Here is a 21,572-nt window from a genome sequence, read left to right on the forward strand (position 1 = left end):
TTTCCTTTGAGGCAATATAACTCTCGAACGGATGGACCGATTTGCCAGATTTTCTAATCGACTCGTCTTGAGATCAGCTGTGTTTATATATGGAGAAAGATATAAATAAATTTTTGATGAAATAGATCGAAGAGCATAAAATTGTATACAGATGGTAAGTTGTGAGGAAACCCAAAACAATCGTGTTAAAATCGATCTAGAGTGTGGCGCTGGCAACAGCCTTGCATTTGACATTCAAGCATTTAAGCATGATAATCAACTACTCACTAGTTACTTATATAACACAATATTGTTACCTATAACCAAAACATGTAATTTAGTATTATATGCACTTAGGGCCGATTTCTTCACCTTCGCTTAACTCTTAAGCGGTGCTTACCCATACGTTTAAACATGGTTTAAGGCCTAAGCGGAGGTGAAGAAATTGACCCTTAATGTAACAATAGGGTCTACAAGCTTGATTGAAGACACACAAAAAATAAATAAAATGTAAAATGGCAGTTTGACTTAGAAACCTCGCAGTAAACAACTGTGGAACTGCTTAATGAGCCTAAGCCACGAGGCGGCAATGTTCCAGTGGGATATGCAAATTATGTTGAGATGATCACATTAAACGATAAGCGTCGTCATATTTGCAACACAAAACAGTATTCCTAAATTGTCATTTATCCATCATTCCCGCATCAAATCAAATAATGTCGGTCAATATTTATCAATTGGAAATTCAATTTCCCATCAACGATTGCCTCCAGCCATGTAACGTGGCAAATTGTGTCAATATTTATTCACACTACCACACGGACTGTTCAATGTGAGCAAACTTCAACTATCAACCGTTCATTTTTCATCGCACTGCACATCCTCCGCCAGGATAATGTTTCATGCTTAGTTGTGTGGTGGGTGTTGGATGGTGCTTTGCTCAGTTTGACTTCCCGCATTTATCACTGCAGCAGGGACGCAACCGCTTGACCTACCTAACATGGTTTGCTAAATTGGCAGCACAAGGCAAAGTTCATCCCCAACGATGGGATATTACATTAGGGAAAATCACGGCATTACGTGATTTCAGGGCTGGTTGGAACTACGTGGTGCTCACAATGCATTTACATTTAGGAGCGCATTTAGGACGCACCAACTAATGTGTGCAATGTAATAATTCTGGTAGTGTCAGCCTGCCATCTATTATGGATACAGGAAAAATGGAAATGGTTCACAAATTAATCATTGATATGACTCTAGGTACAGGGCTCCAGTATGCGATATAAATCGGAATCGACTACCTTGTCGTTAGACAACTTTCTCATTCAGATGATCCTTAATGATTCACATAAAACAAATGAGTTTCTGCAGAGCCGGCCCCACTAATACCAAACGTCAGGGACACAAGAGCCATAATGTATTAAAGCTAAACTGAAACCATTATCGATGCAGTGCAACAGTGCCACTATACGATGACGATGGTTGACCATGGTGCTAAATTGGCGTCACTCTCGTTTGTCGGGAGGTGGACCGGGGTCCATTATGGCGTGCTATGCCGTTATGACCTTTTTGCCGGGTGGACTGCCATCTAAATCATCCTGTTTGATGATTCTATCGCTGTCGCGTTCAATTCCCCACTTATATGTGAACGAGAGCTCATACACGTGGAGAAATGTGGGGCAGCTTTTCACGAGTGGAGAGACGAGAGGACTACTACAAATCGGCAATTGAAAAAAGCTCGAACAGCTCGGATTGCCCAAGTGCAAGTGGTCGCATGCAGCTGAGGAGACGATTGCCATTTCGAGGGCGGTATCATCGTTTGATCGGATAGTCTAATGGTGATTGTGATGTTGATGATGGTGATCATAATCGACGATTATTGTTATTATGGTGGTATGTCATACATTGTACGTACCCATGACGACAAAACACTCCCTTCAGGGCGGCAGCGTTGTTGGGCGCCAATAATGGTTGGGCCGGTAATTGATTATGTGAGTTAAGTTGCAACAAGTAGCTCGATGGTCTCGATTCCAATCTCGATGGGGGAGCTTTTTGCTTAATATCAATGACATGGGTAATCGATGGGTGCCGAAACAGGTGTACCTAATGCTCTTTTTGTCTACTATCTTGATGGATAAGTTGATTAGTTTTTATGCGCTGAGTGTTATGATTGATAGACGCATGACGTACATTGCTGGTATTCGTTTAAAACATGAGCTTTCCTTTATATCTCTGTCGAAATGAACTTTTGATCGTTAGCTATAAAGGATTGTCAAGTGCGTTATATTTGTTATTAGTATCGACAGATAGCCCTAAATTCCCTGTGTGTGGATTTATTTTCTTACCCCTGTCGCAAAACTTTCCGTAATAAACAATGGACAATAGTTGTATAGTTGAGAGTTATCTACTGCCGTGTCGTTCATCTTAAGAAAATTCTAACAGACTAATATATGTACTGCCGTAATCTAGCAAAGTGACGTATACGCCATTTTCCAAAAATGGTGTTAACGAGTAGTACTCATCGTACTCTTTAACAGAAAAATTGAAAACATGTATGTTGTAAAATGGCGCATACGTCACTTTTTCAGATTACGGCAGTATAGTAGTCCTTCCATGGTGGGGCTTCCATTGACTCTGGGGCAACTTTGGATTCTTAATCAAAAATACCAACCGAGTACGAGATACTGAAGATGGCCTTATTGTTGGGGTCGAAATACGCATTTGTAAAGTTACAATCAAATAGTGGAATGGAATGGAGTAGTACGAACTCGTCTCATAGTGTTTCTAACTAATAACTATGGTCGACAGTAAATTTACAATAGCGCTGCTCATTTGTTGCATTTGAATTTATCGATCTTTAAAATCGACTGGTGACTGGCGTTAGTTGATTGATTGGGAACATTCTGACTCTGAGATTATTTGGTCACAAAGAAAAGGAGGTTCGTCGCTTTAACAGTGTTAAAGTTATTTTCATGTTTGCATGATTGCATGTTCATAGAAGTTAAAACACATAGTTACATGATAATCTGAGTTATTACTATATCTGTATGTCGCCCCTTCAATGTGAGTAAAGTTACAGATTCAGAAGTAATTCAGAACGTAAATCAACCTTGCAGGCAGCATGGACTATGTGCAAGGGCTTGCCGATCCCTCTCCAGGCCATCTGCGAGTTGTGGGGCTTGCCTAGGATGTGGTGGGGTTTGACAGTGGGCCCTGTTAAAATACTTTGAAAAGCTGCATGTATCCGCAAGTAGGCCCCACCAAAGCGACGGTGTGCCGGTGTAATGTTAGGTGGGACACAAAACAGACCTGACACGACGGCCCTCCGACCAGACAGGAGGTTTGCGCAGGCCCAATAAGCCGCCTGGAAAACCAATAATTACGAACAATATAAGAAATAATGCGACTCGATATAATCGGCAAATACCTAGGCGACGAGTAAAGGATCACGATTGGAAGCTTGGAACATGGATTTGCAAGTCGCTAGGTTTCGCAGGTTGCGATAGCATGATCTACGATGAATTACATCCCCGCAACTTCGACGTAGTGGCCCTGCAGGAGATTTGCTGGATAGGACAGACAGTGTGGAAAAGTGAGCATCGAGCGGCTACCTTATACCAAACCTGTGGCACCACTAACGAGCTGCGAACCGGCTTCAACGGAAGGATGTGCAAACTTAGCATAAAAGGCCGTTTCTTCAACTATAGCAGCATCAACGTGCACTGCCCACACGAAGGGAGACCCGACGAAGGGAAAGAAGCGTTCTACGCACAGCTGGAGCAGACATACGTCAAAATCGTCATCGACAACATGAACGCACAGGTAGGAAGGGAGAAAATGTATGGACGGGTCATCGGACCGGATAGTCTGCACACCGTATCGAATGATAACGGCCAACGACGCATAAACTCCGAAGCACCTTCAGTCCCGCAAAAATATCCATAAGGCCACATGGAAAACCAAATCAACCACGTTCTAATCAACGGTATATCGATATCACGAACGTCCGCACTTACCGCAGTGCGAATATAGAATCTGACCACTACCTCGTTGCAGTATGCCTGCGCTCAAAACTCTCGACGGTGTACAACACGCGTCGGAGTCGTCCGCCGCGGCTAAACATTGGGCGGCTACAATACGGTATACTAGCCCAAGACTACACGCAGCAGCTGGAAGTGGCACTCCCAACGGAACAGCAGATAGGCGCAGCGTCTCTTGAAGATGACTGGAGAGATATTCAATCCGCCATTGGAAGCACCGCAACCACTGCACTAGGCGCGGTGCCCCCGGATCAGAGAAACGACTGGTATGACGGCGAATGTGAGCAGTTAGTGGAAAAAAAGAATGCAGCATGGGCGAGATTACTGCTACACCGCACGAGGGCGAAAGAGGCACGATATAAACGGACGCAGAACAGACAAAACTAGACTTTCCGGAAGAAAAAGCGCCAGCAGGAAGATCGAGACCGTGAAGAGGCGGAGCAACTGTAACGCGCTAATAACGCACGTAAGATCTATGAGCAGTTGAACCGTTCACGTAAGGGCCACGTGCCACAGCCTGATATGTGTAAGGACATAAACGGGAACCTTCTTACGAACGAGCGTGAGGTGATCCAAAGGTGGCGGCAGCACTACGAAGAGCACCTGAATGACGATGTGGCAGACGAAGATGGCGGTATGGTGATGGACCTGAGGGAACGCGCACAGGACATAATTCTACCGGCTCCGGATCTCCTGGAAATCCAGGAGGAGATTGGCCGGCTGAAGAATAATAAAGCCCCTGGCGTTGACCAACTACCAGGGAGCTATTTAAACACGGTGGTGAAGCACTGGGTAGAGCGCTGCACTGGGTCATTACCAAGATTTGGGAGAAGGAAGTTTTGCCGCAGGAGTGGATGGAAGGTATTGTGTGTCCCATCTGACGAATTTCGCGCCAACCCTTCTATGGGGCTGGCAGCACCATCTCAGAATCGAATGAAACTTGGTGGGCATAAAGATATGGTATTTCTAAGCCACTCTGCATACTTAGTTTTTCAAAAATTGTCAAGAGTAACATTTGATAAGGGCCTAATTTTTTTTCATTGATTTTTTAAAAATCGATGTAACTCTAAAATGACAAGACCTACAAAAAAGTGTTGTATGGCGGACTGTCGTTAAATTCCTTGAAGTTTTTTGGAAAAATATTCAAAAAATAAAAAACCGATTTCTACACTGAAAAAAAAATAGTTTTAAAAATTATAATCGATATTACAAAAAAACCTCATCTCAGAAATCGGTGAAATTTTTTCTGCAGATAGATATTTCAATTGTCTAACTTTTCTGAGAATAATGTTCCTGTGACATATTTAAGGAAAAAAAGTTTTTCTAACAAAAACTTTTTCCATGTCCATATTGAGTGAAAATTTATCAGCGTGTTTTATGCCTACAGCGCCAAATACAGGTTCAGCAGCCTATCATAAACCAACGACACATTTTGGAAGTATAAAAATTTGTATAGGAAGCCATTCAACACTTTTTTGTAGGTCTTATCATTTTAGAGTTACATCGATTTTTTTAAAAATCAATGAAAAAAAATTAGGTCCTCATCAAATGTTACTCCTGACAATTTTTGAAAAACTAAGTATGTAGAGTGGCTTAGAAATACCATACTTTTATGCCCACCAAGTTTCATTCGATTCTGAGATGGTGCTGCCAACCGCTGGTCGAGTTGGCGCGAAATTCGTCATCTACAAAAAGGCGAATATGCTGGATTGTAGCAACTACCGCGCAATCACATTGCTGAACGCCGCATACAAGGTACTCTCCCACCACGGACCAGGTGTTCGCCATTCGCCAAGTACTGCAGAAATGCCGGGAATACAACGTGCCCACACATCATCTATTCATCGACTTCAAAGCCGCATATGATACAATCGATCGGGACCAGCTATGGCAGCTAATGCACGAACACAAATTTCCAGATAAACTGACACGGTTGATCAAAGCGACGATGCATAGTCTTGTCTGTTACTAAATTCCTCTCTCGATCATTGCCCATGGCGGGCGCTGGCGCAGTCTTATGCCGCACGCCATTGAAAGTTGCGTGAAACCTCCGCATATCGTTTCTATCCATGTTCTCCATTGGATATTGAAACGCATCGTTCTGTTGTTTCGTGAATTCGTGACGCTGGAAAATCGCACCTGTTTTTTTGCAGCTACAAGATAGAGCCGAGTCAATGATTGGCCCTCTGAAGGACCTTATATATATATATATATATATATATATATATATATATATATATATATATATATATATATATATATATATATATATATATATATAACATTCGAGAAATGTCGTCCGTCGATCAGCACGTGGTCTATCAGTGAGCAAGTGTCTCCACTCGGATGTTGCCAGGTGTGTTTGCGGATATTCTTAAGTGCAAAGTATGTACTGCTGATTGCCATCCCTCTAGCAGGAGCAAAGGTTACAAGTCGCAGACCATTATCGTTGGTAGCGGAATGAAGCGGCATTCCGTACCAATGACAGGTCGAAAGAAACTTTCTCTTCTGATCTGCGCATTTGCATCCCCGATGACAATCTTTACATCATGTGTTGGGCACTCTCCGTAGATCTTCGATGTCTCAACTATTTTTATGAGTTGGAATCGCTCCACGGGAATTCGTTACATCATTATAGACACATTACAGAATTCGTTGAACTTCTACGACACTTCAAACTGTCTTTGAGCTCAGATCTCAATATTCAAATCGATCAACATGAAGATCCTCGATGTCCGTACTAGTTTTATGAGTTGGAATAGCTCCACGTGACTTCAATACACCATTACAGCCACACTACTGAATTCATTCAATATCTACAAAACTTACTATGTTGTGAAAACTCATATGTGAATATGTACGTTATGTGGAAGATATTGATTTGGAAAATGTATTGGAGGTAACCACTTTCCCTTCGATGGGACTCGAACAAGCTACAAAGAACCTCCGTCGGTCTTCGCAACCTAGCTGCTACTGAACGAGCTAGAGATTCCCAAATTGGACGCATAGTCAAATCACTCGCAATCCATTTCTCAAGCCAACGCTTCCACATATGTATAGTACACGTTCACATTTAGAGCGTGATTATTTAGAATGTCTGGCGACTGTACACATTCTTCATCAGCAACTGTACTGATCAAGTGAGATTGTGTAAGCTATTTGCCAGTCGGGCGTCAAGCTCAGACCCGACCGCAATGCGTAGACCTTCGTAGCTTAGTTGGTTAAAGCACCAGTCTAGCGTACTGTAGGGTCATGGGTTCGAGTCCCATCGAAGGGAAAGTGGTTACCTCCAATAAATTTTTCAAATCAACATCTTCCACATAACGTACATATTCACATATGAGTTTTCACAGCATCGTAAATTAATGTCCATGTCGGGTGGTTTAATCCCCGGAAATAGGCAATTAACTTTGATTGAACTGAATCTACAAAACTCCAAACTGTCCTTGAGTACAGATCCTAATATCAAAAATGATCAACATGAAAATCTTCGTTGTCTCAAATATTTTTATGAGTTGGAATAGCTCATTTAGAATATCGTAAATAATGGTGTAATGATGTCCCATGGGGCTTCCCAAACTAACATACAAGCTCGGGAACCTTTTGAATTACTCTGTTGATCTTGTACACCTCCAAGATCTGAACTCAAGAATGGTTTGGAGTACCTTAGACATTCTGAGAATGTTGATTTTTTATATACTGATGTAATAATGTCTCATGAGGCTTCACCAACTAACACACAAGCTCGGAAACCTATGAATCAAACTGTTGGTCTTGAAGATCTCCAATATCTAAACTCAAGAATGATTTGGAGTACCGCAGGAACTCTGGGAATGTTGTAATTTGTTGCCATGGGGTTGCTCCAACTAACACACAAGCTCAGGACCGTATGAATCACTGTATTGATGTTGCAGACTTTCAATATCTGAACATAAGAATGGTTTGGAGTACCATAGCTATACTGGGAATGTTGATTTTTTTAAAATACTGATGTAATGATGTCCCATGGGGTTTCTACTACTAAAACACAAGTTGAGGCACCTGTCAATCGCTCTGTTGGTTTTGAAGTCCTCCAAGATCTGAACTCAAGAATAGTTTGGAGTACCGTTGATGTTCTGGTAACACTGCAATTTGATAAAAATAGTTTAATTATGTCACAAGTACCATTGCCAACTTCATATTAGGATTGAGGCCCCGTAAAACGCTTTGTAGATCATCAAGTTCTGTACTCAAGAAAAGTTTAGAAGAACTAAAAGAACTAAAAAAAAAAAATCCTCCACATTTCTACTTTTGTTTGCATCCGTTTTTGAAGTGGTATGTTCAAAATTTATGTTGAAATACGAATAAATCAAAGAAATCCGTATTGAATCGGTTAAACAAGCTTGGAAGCCTCCTTTCAGAAGGCCCATAAGCTTCCCTTCAAAAAGCCCGGAAGCCTTTTTTCAAGAGGCCCAGAAGCCCCATTTCCAGAGGCCCGGAAGCCTCTTTTTAAGAGGCACGGAAGTCTTCTTTCAAGAGGCTCGGAAGCCTCCTTTCAAGAGGCCCGAAAGCCTGCTTTCAAGAGGCCCGAAAGCCTCCTTTCAAGAGGACCGAAAACCTTCTTTCAAGAGGCCTGAAATCCTTATTTCAAGAGGCCCGGAAGCCTCCTTTCAAGAGGCTCGAGGCTTAATCTATAAACTAACGGAGTAAAAAAAATTATTTCAACTTTATAGAGAACCATATATCTCGTCAGTTTCAGGTCCATGTTTCCGAAATGGACAAATTGATACTATATATAAAAAGAATCTACATGTTTTGGTGGGACTCAACCTCAACCTCCTGCTCTCTAGATAGGCGTGATAATCCCTACACACCAAGACCACTTGAAGGTCACGTTTGCGGAAAAACCATTTAAATCCGAGTACCAACATCCACCAAGATAAGCTTTTTTCAAACATCTTTCGGATGCTTGATTTGCCAAATCTTCACATGTGCTTTGCTGTTGTATATCCACAGTCTAGCGAGCCCACATTGTTTATTGTCGACAACTTCACACACTATGGCTCCCAGGGATCGCTTGACTATGAGTATACAACAGTAAACAGACTGTGGATATCCGACAGTAATTTCCAAAAAGATTCCTCAAAGAATTTCTAGATATTTTTTTGAAAAGATTCTCGAAATAATACTCAAAGGAAATTTCTAAGGAATTTCAAAAGACTGTCCAAAGGTATAACAGAAGCAATTCCTAGAAGAGTTTTCGAAAAAAAAATGAATAAAGTTCTAAAGAATTTCCTGAGGAACATTTTGAAAGAATTCAAAATCCGATGGGAATTCTTGAGAAATTATTGGAAGAATACCTGTAATATATTCCGCAGAAGTTCCTAGAGGATTTTTCAAAGTCATTCTTAAAGCAATTCCAGAAGGATTTTTTCTAAAGAAATCTCCAAAGGTATTCCTAAATCAATTTCCCTCGGTATTAAGGGGTTTCTGAAGTTCCTTAAGAATTATTGAGTTTAGAGAAATAGGAATGTCTTCAGAATTGCAGAAATGTAAGAATGTCGGAAACTCGACTTCAGAATTTGATTTGGGAATTCCGTTCGGATATTTCTTTACGAATTCATTTGGAAAATCCTAAAGAAATTCCTTCAAGAGTACTTACGGAAATTGTTTTAGGAATTCCTTCGAAAATTTATTTAGGAAAAATCCTTCGGAAATTTGTTTGAGAATCCATGTGGAAATTAGATTTAGTCATACGATCAAGCGAAACAAAAATATATTGGAATATTATCATTGTTTATTGTTTAATGTTTATTGTTTATTGTTTATTGTTTATTGTTTATTGTTTATTGTTTATTGTTTATTGTTTATTGTTTATTGTTTATTGTTTATTGTTTATTGTTTATTGTTTATTGTTTATTGTTTATTGTTTATTGTTTATTGTTTATTGTTTATTGTTTATTGTTTATTGTTTATTGTTTATTGTTTATTGTTTATTGTTTATTGTTTATTGTTTATTGTTTATTGTTTATTGTTTATTGTTTATTGTTTATTGTTTATTGTTTTTTGTTTATTGTTTATTGTTTATTGTTTATTGTTTATTGTTTATTGTTTATTGTTTATTTATTGTTTATTGTTTATTGTTTGTTGTTTATTGTTTATTGTTTATTGTTTATTGTTTATTGTTTATTGTTTATTGTTTATTGTTTATTGTTTATTGTTTATTGTTTATTGTTTATTGTTTATTGTTTATTGTTTATTGTTTATTGTTTATTGTTTATTGTTTATTGTTTATTGTTTATTATTTATTGTTTATTGTTTTATTATTTTATTGTTTTATTGTTTATTGTTTATTGTTTATTGTTTATTATTTTATTGTTTATTATTTATTGTTTATTGTTTATTGTTTATTGTTTATTGTTTATTGTTTATTGTTTATTGTTTATTGTTTACTGTTTATTGTTTATTGCTTACTATTTATTGTTTATTATTTTATTGTTTATTGTTTATTGTTTATTATTTATTATTTATTGTTTATTGTTTATTGTTTATTGTTTATTATTTATTATTTATTGTTTATTGTTTATTGTTGATTGTTTATTGTTTATTGTTTATTGTTTATTGTTTATTGTTTATTGTTTATTGTTTATTGTTTATTGTTTATTGTTTATTATGTATTGTTTATTGTTTATTGTTTATTGTTTTATTATTTATTTATTGTTTTATTGTTTATTGTTTATTGTTTATTGTTTATTGTTTATTGTTTATTGTTTATTGTTTATTGTTTATTGTTTATTGTTTATTGTTTATTGTTTATTGTTTATTGTTTATTGTTTATTGTTTATTGTTTATTGTTTTATTGTTTATTGTTTATTGTTTATTGTTTATTGTTTATTGTTTATTATTTATTGTTTATTGTTTATTGTTTATTGTTTTATTGTTTATTGTTTATTGTTTATTGTTTTATTGTTTATTGTTTATTGTTTATTGTTTATTGTTTTATTGTTTATTGTTTATTGTTTATTGTTTATTGTTTATTGTTTATTGTTTATTGATTATTGTTTATTGTTTATTGTTTATTGTTTATTGTTTATTGTTTATTGTTTATTGTTTATTGTTTATTGTTTATTGTTTATTGTTTATTGTTTATTGTTTATTGTTTATTATTTATTATTTATTGTTTATTGTTTATTGTTTATTGTTTATTGTTTATTGTTTATTGTTTATTGTTTATTGTTTATTGTTTATTGTTTATTGTTTATTGTTTATTGTTTATTGTTTATTGTTTATTGTTTATTGTTTATTGTTTATTGTTTATTGTTTATTGTTTCTCCGAATGAAATTATGGGATTACAACTAGACGAATATTTAACTGCTAGTCAAATATTCGAATTGAGTTGCGGGAAAGCGAGTATTTATCGCCCACAGTTGCATATTCTTTTACTAACAATCACATTATATCAAGTTCGTCCTTAAATTCAAATGTGGAATGATTCTCCATTGAATTTGATATGAATGATATGAATTTAAAAAAAAAATCACTCAAATAATATCACTTAAGAAATTCTATTCAAACAAAAATATTAGTTCGTTTCAGCTGACTCATTCTCTATTCAGCATAATTCGCGTCGTTTATTTTCATCGGCATGTATGAAAAAAGTGAACTCATCAGAAGATAAACTGTTCAAACATCAGCCCGCAATGCCAACCTGCTCACTCGTATCGTTTCCGAAAAACGAGCTCTCAGCGACAGAGCCTCATAAAAACTATGCAAAGCCTGTGAATGCCATGCAGTCACTCCATTGCATGTCCATAACCATACACTTCATACAATTCAGTAAATTTAATTCAACAAAATGCAAAAATAAACGAGAATTACCACATAGACACGTTCTTCTTCATTCGAACTCCCAGTTCGAAGCTCGTGCAAGCCATGTAACCATCGCACACCCACCGGAAAGGATAAACTTCATATGGTGCCCACATTCATATCCTTCCACCATCTCCCAGCTCAACGATGTCCCACCCAGGGATGTCCGTTTTGCATGTGATGCAACTAAGAGATAACCGGAACGAACACTTTTTCCACGCTTAATTCACGCCATGCTTGGTTCGACACTGCTGCTGCTGGCCGTGCACTTCAGGACACTCACTCACAGGCCCATAAAATAAAAGAGGAACATCGTTTGCCGAATTGGTGCAGTTTCAAGCCGGATCACCCATCGAGCGGAAGGAAGGAAGCGAGCGTAGCCCGACCAACGACTGCTCTGTCTGTGCGAAAAAGAAAACCTCTTGCGCGCGGATCAACGGGGTTTTATATTCTGGAGCGGATTCTGTCGCAGGCAAGTGCAAGCGAGCGTGGAATACGGAAGTAGACAAGTGTGTGGATTTTACGTGTGGCTCATGATAAGCCAAGGTTTTTGTAGTGTATTTCTAAGACCTAAAGGGAACTGTTATGGTTATGAAACGTTTACTTTGCTAGAAAAGCCATTGCTTACGTTAAGGGCATATTTTTTTTTAATTTTAGAAGGTATGCACCCGATTAACCTAAGTTCGCAAAGGTTTTCCGCTTTAAAAGTGGGAATAAAATATGGATTAAGTTTGCAACATCAAAATAGGATTTTTTTTATTTTAGCTCATTTCAAACATTACAAAATCAATTGAATATGAGGAATGCAAATCCGTATCGTGTCGAAATTCAGCTTCAATGGTTCAGCGTGAATGGCATTCCGGGGATTAAGTAAAATCAATCTTTCAATCCCGTCTCGTTTATATGTTTTACGGAATGCTTTCCGATCATTGAAATGGAGAGGAGGCTTTGAAAATAAAATGACAAATTATATGAACAATTGTTTTATTATTCCACCAGAGAGGCGACTATTTAAATTCGATTTTTATTTGGTCTATTGCGATGGAACCAACAAGATATAGATTTCAAGGCCCTTGTCAAGTGGCGTTTATATTTATACAACTTGTTTTAAACTACAGAAGCCAGTATTCAAGCAAAGTCCCTCGTATGTTAAATTAAAAATGAAAGTTGAATATGTATAAACATTTGCTTCGCTGAGAATAAGTTTGACTATGGTTAACTTTTTGTGGACACATCCTGTATCACTGCAAATGCATTGAAATAAATAATCCGCTATTATCACCCTTACCAGTGAAACCACCAAAAGCTACATTGCCATAAAATATCATCGCCTCGCTGGATACAATTTAAGTATGTGGCCACATACAGATTATTATTTCATGCACCCACCTCTGTGAGTGTGCTTCTTCACTACAAGTTAAGCTGGAAATTAAAAATTCTCTCCCACCCGCATAAATTGATAAATAGTTAAATATATTTTCAAACGAAAATATAATTTCGAACAGCGAAAATGCCCCCATACCTGCACCGCACCACCTACTTCGTGAAAAATTAAATAACAAGTGCCGAATTCTCGGATAAAGCCGAAAAAATAAATAATTGGGACAGCGCGACGTATGATGTCAGTTTTTATGCTGAAGTTTTTTTTTTCAATCTTCAAAATGGCACTCTACAAAAGCTCGGATGTAGTGCTACGTTAAATGATTAATCTACCTATCAACGATGATATCTTTCATATGCATTAGAAAAGCAAATAAAAAATATAATAGAATAGATCAAAGTGCGCCTTGCTTCAAATCGGACACGGGAACAAATTACGACATCATCGAAATGCGTTCAAGCTATTTGAACTGGACGTTGAATTTACGTTTGATTTCGAATTAATTTATTTTATAAATCCTATTTTCCGGGAATATTTGCATTATTAGCAGTTAAAAAGTTTAATCACTATCGGATGTTTTAATCAGTGGAGAATGGTTTTGTATCTCACTTGCCATAAGATGAGTTATTATTATCCCATTGATTTCCACCACTTGATTGTAAGGAAGGAAGGAACAAATTCAATTATTCCGTCCTTAAATTTCATGAAAAAATAATGGGAAAGCATGTTTTTTAAATAGCGCTGTACTAATTTATCTAACCTACAGTGACCTGCATTATTAAAAACCCACCGAGTTTTTCATAAAAAATGGTCAACTTTGGAGATCCAGTTGCAGATCCGGTTGCCTAAGTTTCGACCATATTGATTCAAAAGGTAAAAAAACTCAAAGGTGCAGCCCACTCGGGTTGTACGCAAAGGATGGTATTTGTCATCATAGTTTGTGTCTCTTTATCAACATTGATATTTCACTCTTTAGAAAATCTCAGTATAAACTCGTTCTTCCTCAGCCATGTGTTGGGACATTGCACTTTCTTCTTACACTTGCCACTTACTTACTTTCTTCTTCTACACTTTCTCAAAATGCTTTTTTATCGAATTTTAAGGACTCCATCCAACGCACTGAAACACATCCTAGCAATGATTGGAATTTGAAGAGAAAGATTCCAATGAATATCAGGTGGTATAAGAAATTAATGTCTGTGCTAGGAAAGTATATGGTGGGGTTAGTGCTTATTCATAGTTACTCGACTACATACCCAGCACGTAATGGGCGAGGCTATCTGGGTTAACGAATACGCACAATACCAGCTGTCAGATGTAAATTTTATACCATTTATGATCGATCTGTTGTGTTCATGTCGATCAGTCGTCGCTGAGTAGCAGCTTCCAGTTGGATGAACTTTAAGTCTCTAACCATGGAAAAGGTATTAACACGACTCATCGGCCGCATCGCCGCTGAAGCCATTCGTCTATCGCAAGATTCTTTGTTAAATATCTTGGCTGTGCATATGCACAGCACATGTTTCGAAATGGACAAATTGATATGAAATTTGCGAAAAAGAAAGCGTAAATGGCGTGAAAGCGTAATCAATCCACTATGAAATTCTTGAACAATATCAAACTGCCAGTTGAGCTGCTCAGTAAGAAATTCTACATCTAACATGTTAAAAGTTCGTTTCAGGGCCACTGATATAGAACTAAAGAAGAATGTTTTGCAGGAGAATAATTTTTAAAATCAGAGGAATTACACTGATCCCACATATATGGGTCACTTTGTAACAATAATTGGTCACTCCATTTTGGATGTTGATCGAATAGAAATGACCCATAATAGTGTGTGACCCATGATTGTGGGGTCAGGGTACTTGAAGAATTGTCTTTTTATTGACGTTCAAGGCGAAGAATTGTGACAAAATTTATTCAAAAACGAAAATTGCTTTCCTTATTCGGAGATTTTTACAAAAAAAATTTTTTAATTTCTCTATGAATTAAAATTATGAAAATAATAAACACTGTAGTGTAGTTCAATCATGTGCTGGGCATTTGGTAATGATTATTTAATCACTGCTTCAAATAATCAGCATATGAATTAGGTGCACATTTTTATAAGATAGGTTAAAATATTTTGATTATAACTTGCTTAACGAAAATTATTTTGAGTTTTTTAGTGGAATGTCTTCACTTGTCATAAGACGAGTTTATACAATCCCATTGAATTCCACCACTTAATTAAGTGGTGGAATTGAATGGGATTGTACAAACTCGTCTTATGACAAGTTGCTTAACGAGATTTTTTGTGTCGGTTGATGAAAAGGCGGTGCAAATGAACGGCATACTATCCCAAATTATGTTTACCAAAAAGTTTGTAATTCTAATCATTAATTACGCGTTTAGGCTCACAATTTTTTTATTGCTTGATTGTCCAAGGTAAAGGTAAAACCAACAAGGGATTTATAAAGTATACTTAGGGTCTTATCATCCAAATGAGCGGAATAGAAGAAAGCATGCCACGCGTGAGCTATTGTCCAAATTTCGTCCTGATCAGCAGGGAATAAACAGCGGAATCAGCCAAAATGGTAGCACTGAGCCACTGCTAAACTTTCTAAAGGAACCATTATCAAAGTTTGCAATACTATTCCCGTAATCAGCATCGAGAAGGCAACCCTGGTAAGGTAGCTTACCGAAGATTCTACAGTTGACGAATTTCGCGCCAACCCTTCTATGGGGCTGGCAGCACCATCTCAGAATCGAATGAAACTTGGTGGGCATGAAGATATGATATTTCTAGGCGACTCTGCATACTTAGTTCTTAGTTTTTTTTTAAATCGATGTAACTCTAAAATGACAAGACCTACAAAAAAGTGTTGTATGGCGGACTGTCGTGAAATTCCCTGAAGTTTTTTGGAAAAATATCCAAAAAATAAAAAACCGATTTCTACACTGAAAAAAAATAGTTTTAAAAATTAAAATCGATATTACAAAAAACCTCATCTCAGAAATCGATGAATTTTTTTCTGCAGATAGGTATTTCAATTATCTAACTTTTCTGGGAATAATATTCCTGTGACATATTTAAGGAAAAAAAGTTTTTCTAACAAAAACTTTTTCCATGTCCATATTGAGTGAAAATTTATCAGCGTGTTTTATGCCTACAGCGCCAAATATAGGTTCAGCAGCCTATCATCAACCAACGACACATTTTGAACGTATAAAAATTTGTTTAGGAAGCAATTTAGCATAATCTAACATAATTGTGGACCAATATTTGAAAAGGGTTTATATTTTCTTTGACTTTTTGTATCGTAGTAACTGATTTAAAAACAATTGAGTTTACAAAAAAAAACAAATAATTGCTTTGAAAACGGGCAATGTTGCCGAAACGAAACTGAAGTGATATTTAATTGTAATAGTGGAAAAGAAGATGTTGTTTTTCAGCAAAGGCTAACCAATGATCGCTGTAATTAAGAAACCGTTATAAAGCCTGTAGATGAATTTGGTATTTTATTGAAAAAAAATGATAAACTTATAACTCATGACATTATTTGCAAACAGCACTTTTTTGAAAAACAAAAAGAGTACTTTAAGTCAAAGTGAAATACTTGTACTGTTGGATTTCTCTGAAAATTATTCATTCATTATCCAAAATGCTGCTCAGGGTTGGAATAATTCCCAAGCAACAATACATCCATTCGAAGTTTACTTTAAAAGAAACGGTAAATTAGAAAACGTGAGCTTTATTAATCAGAAGTAATGACGCATGACACAAAAGCTGTTCACTTATTCATTAGTTTCGTGGCCATGCGGTTAGCGACGTCAATCGTCTAGACGCACGTGCTGTGGGTTGTGGGTTCGATTCCCGCCCGGTAAGGTAGAAAACTTTTCGTAAAGCGGAAAGTTCTCCACTGGTCCACTGGGTGTTGTGTAAATGTCCTGTCCGTTGTCTCATGCTAGATGTTAAGTGTTCAGTCTGTGCGACCTCTGTCTTTATAATTATTATAATTATGTTAAAATTAATTGACTTTTTGAAACAGTCGATTGATTTTTCAAAAAATTACTTTTGTACCTGGTGCAGCTGCCGCACATTATAAAAATAAAAAGAACTTTGCAAGTCTGTGTAATTTCAATTCAAAACATGGCTTAGAAGCAGAATGGCACTTTTTTGCAACATCGCACGGAAAAGGCCCTTGCGAAGCTACTGGTGGAACTCTCAATTTGAGAGTCTCAAACGAATGGCAAAACGAGCAAGTCTTGCCAAAGATTATGAAAAAACTAATAAGACTCCTCGGGAGTTGTACGAATGGGCAGTTACACATTTAGACAAAAATATCACTAAATTACATTTCTGTTATGACTCTACGACACTACCCATAATGTCATTACCCCGAAGGCCACTACCCCGAACGCCACAACCCCGAATGAGTCACTACCCCGAATGCCATTACCCCTAATGGGACACTACCCCGAATGAGCCAGTACCCCGAATTAGTCATTATTTCAAGTTAACTTCATTTCAATGAAAAAAATGTTACGCAATAAAAGTTTATTCAAATTTCATATGAATGAACAATAATTGGAACTGAAACTGTTTTAATGCAGTATGTAACTAAGTATTCTTACTCCGTAAGATCCCGTTCCATTTCGTATGGCACTTTTCAATATTCCTGAATGGCAGGGGGAGATTATGCAGCACGTTTTCATGCACAATGCAGAGAGTTGGAGGCAATTGCGGTCCACGTCAGCATGGCTACTAGGGCAACAAGGTAGAAGTTGTTCCTTGGTCGCTGTAGTAAAAGCAACGGATTTTGGATGAAGCGTGGTCTAAATATCAAAATCGACGAGGGGGTGAATGGGTGGGTAAGAGTGAGTGAGTGATTTAGTGATTGAGTGAGAGTTAGTGTGTGAGTGAGCGAGTAAAAGTTAGTGAGTGAGCGAGTAAGAGTAAACGAGTAAGAGTGAGTGAGTAAGAGTGAGCGAGAAAGAGAGAGCGAATGATTGAAAGTAAATGAATGAGTAAAAGTGGATGAGTGAGTAAGAGTGGTTAAGTGAGTAAAAGTGGGTGAATGGATGAGAGTGGATGAATGAGTACTAATTAGTGAGACAGAGGAAGTGAGTGAGTGAGAGTTTGTGTATGAGAGTGAGAGAGAGGGAGATCTTGTTCGTCTTCGGGAAGTTGCGTTGACTTAAAGAAGGCATCATCACGTTTCCTATTTTATCGAGCAGACGTTCCCTTTAAAAAGGCAGTATTTCCTCTGTGTGCCTTATCGAGTTATAAGCACGTTCATTAAAAGGTGGTATCATCTCCTCTGTCTGCCTTATACCGGGCAAACCCGTCCATTTATAGAAGGCATCATCTCCTCTGTCTGCCTTATACCGGGCAAACGCGTCCATTTAAAAAATGCATCATCTTCTCTGTCTGCCTTATACCGGGCAAGCACGTTCATTTAAAGAAAGCATCATCTCCTCTGTCTGCCTTATACCGGACAAAAACGTCCATTTAAACAAGGAATAATTTCCTCTTTGTTCCTTTATACCGGGCAAACCCGTCCATTTAAAGAAGTCATCATCTCCCCTTTCTGCCTTATACCGGGCAAAAGCGTTTAATAAAAAAAAAAGATCATATTACCGGGCAAACTCGTTCATTAAAACAAGGCACCATCTCCTCTGTTTGCCTTATACCGGGAAAACGCGTTCTGTTGGAAAAAAGGATCTCTTACTCCATTTCGTGGAATAGTACTTTTCCAGGTCATAATGACAGGAATGACAGTTAAAGCTAATTAGAAGAAAAATCAAAACCGTTGGTTAAACTAATTGGTTGAACTGTTGCGGTTCATCGATATCTGTTAGTGTTAAACATAATAATAGAATACTATAGATTCTAAATGTTTTCGGGGTAGTTGCCTTTCGGGGTAATGGATTTCGGGGTAGTGTCCCCTTCGGGGTAATGACTTTCGGGGAACTGTCCCATTCGGGGTTAGTGAATTTCGGGGTAATGGCATTCGGGGTACTGGGATTCGGGGTACTGGGGTGGAGCCTTCTGTTATACTTCGAATGAGCAATACTCAACAATGGCAGAAGAGTTTGATGAACTTTTCAAAAAAGCAAAAACTATAACTGCCACCCGAGAGTTTCATTCATGGTAAATCGCTCATAATAAAACCCTGGCTAAAAAATATTCCAACTCAGATGAAGACCCAAAAGTCTTTAAATTGTTCGAGTAATTTTACAAATTAATGAGCATTCATGTAGAAATAATAATTAAATGTAGTAACAAATAAAATTGAAGAAAAAATAGAAAAAATGCGAAAAGTTATTATTCTTTGAATGTGCGTTCACCCGAAATCCCCCTAATGAAATTATCTACCGAACTTCATCGTTTGAAATCAAAATGTTTATCTGATAAAAAAAAATCGACCTTCATTTTTTTTTTGCTAAACCAATTTTAATCTTTACATTCATTGATTTATTATCTCGGTGAACGAAACGCTCTTTTATTTTTCAGATTTTACAGTTAAGACAAATTTACAATAGTCCATCAAACATCACAATTTTGTAAATCTGGTCATTTGTGTGTAACATTGATATAAGAAATACGCCCTTTTCAAATGTTGGTCCACATTAATGTTAGATTATGCTAAATTTCTTCCTAAACAAATTTCCAAAATGTGTCGTTGGTTTATGATAGGCTGCTGAACCTATATTTGGCGCTGTAGGCATAAAACACGCTGATAAATTTTCACTCAATATAGACATGAACAAAGTTTTTGTTAGAAAAACCTTTTTTTCCTTAAATATGTCACAGGATCATTGTTCCCAGTAAAGTTAGATAATTAAAATACCTATCTGCAGAAAAAAATTCATCGATTTCTATATAATAATTCTATATAAGCCCGTCGGAAACGACAACGAATCTGCTGAAGGAATGAAGAAAATCCATCCAGCCGTTTCGAGTTTTACGGATACAATTTAATTTTTATTATTTAGAGATATTATTTACATCAACATTCAGCACTTTAAACCATCGATATGGAAGAATTGGGTTACAAAACTGTAAAACAATAAGCCTTTTTTGTGGAATGTGTTTACCTGTCATAAGACTAGTTTAGTACTATTCAATTTTATCCTACCACGACGTTGTAATCTAAAAAAAATATTTGGTTAATTTTGATGTGAATAATAATCAGATAAATAGTAAAAATCACACGACCCCTTGCTAATTCAATATTGTTATACCATGTCTTTTGACGTTTCGATGTTCCGTATAACACATTCAATCTGTTATAAGGGTACAACTTTTGCTACCCGAGTTACACATATGTTATGTGTTCAAACGTTTATGAAATCCATCGCAAGCGGCACGCACGGTCTGCATGGGCATTTCGTTCCAGATTTTGAGAATTACGTCTTGAACTGGTGCAAGTTACTGACCTTGTATTCGTACAGCTTTAACATAATAAAGGACCAAACAAGAAAGTTAAGAGGGTTCAAATCCGGGAAGCTGGGAGGTTGCAAAGTTTTGTCCAAAAAGTCGATGAAATTGTCCCCATATAAGGTTTAAATCGCATTTTCCGTGTAGAAAGGGTTATCGTCCTATTGGAACACGTAGAGCTGATCTCCGTCTTATCACCGAGCCACTGAGGGTATTGCGAGAAGATTGAAAAATTCGAACCGGGGTCCGACGGTCGACTGTCGGAAAGCTGTTCCGCAAACGTCAAATCACTTGTTGCACGGTAAAAATGTTTAGTTTATTTTTTCGGTGTGAATGTTGATTATTAAAATCAACGAGAATATGCTACGTTAAACGAGTGTTACATGCCGCTATATTTTTTAAACAAGTTTAATGGTACTTTAAAGGCATTTTGTCATATATTTATATGATTTTGAAACATTTTAGATTTCTCGAATCTTCTTGATATCAAGAAATATCAACACTTTTCGTACAGTGCATGCCATTTTGAAGTTTCCGACGCTCAGTCTGCTTCTTCTTCTTTGCTCCGCAAAATTAGAATTTTTCTCTTTTCTCGCAATATCAATCTTCCCTAAAATCTCAGTTTTGTAGTACACCGCAATGATTTTGACCTTCAAAAAATGCTGTTTACAATGCCCCAATCCATTTGCACCGCGCGTAATGAACAAACAACAAGTGACAGAATGTCAACACCACACACATACGTTAGCGTATACATACCGCTAACGCTGACACCAATACTTATACAGAATATGTACATTGGGCTTACAAACACAATGATCAAACATTTGTATTCGAACTTATTGAACACCCTGTAGAAAAAATAGGGAATTGAAAGAAATTTATTTCAGAAATTTA

General features: G+C 37.0%; 1 protein-coding gene across 3 annotated transcripts in view; it reads left to right on the forward strand.

Moving 5' to 3' along the window:
• The window catches only part of LOC134219474 (pickpocket protein 28), a 187,059-nt gene that overhangs the window by 133,331 nt on the left and 32,156 nt on the right, over positions 1-21,572 (forward strand). For 2 of the 3 annotated variants that reach the window (XM_062698206.1, XM_062698208.1), the window contains exon 1: positions 12,222-12,340. The exons of the other annotated variant lie outside the window; for it this stretch is intronic. The gene's annotated coding sequence lies outside the window, so the exon portion shown is untranslated. Of the gene's footprint in view, positions 1-12,221; positions 12,341-21,572 lie in introns of those variants that run through there. 3 annotated transcript variants of the gene reach the window in all.

Source organism: Armigeres subalbatus, chromosome 3, assembly GCF_024139115.2.
Source record: "Armigeres subalbatus isolate Guangzhou_Male chromosome 3, GZ_Asu_2, whole genome shotgun sequence".
NCBI lineage: Eukaryota > Metazoa > Arthropoda > Insecta > Diptera > Culicidae > Armigeres > Armigeres subalbatus.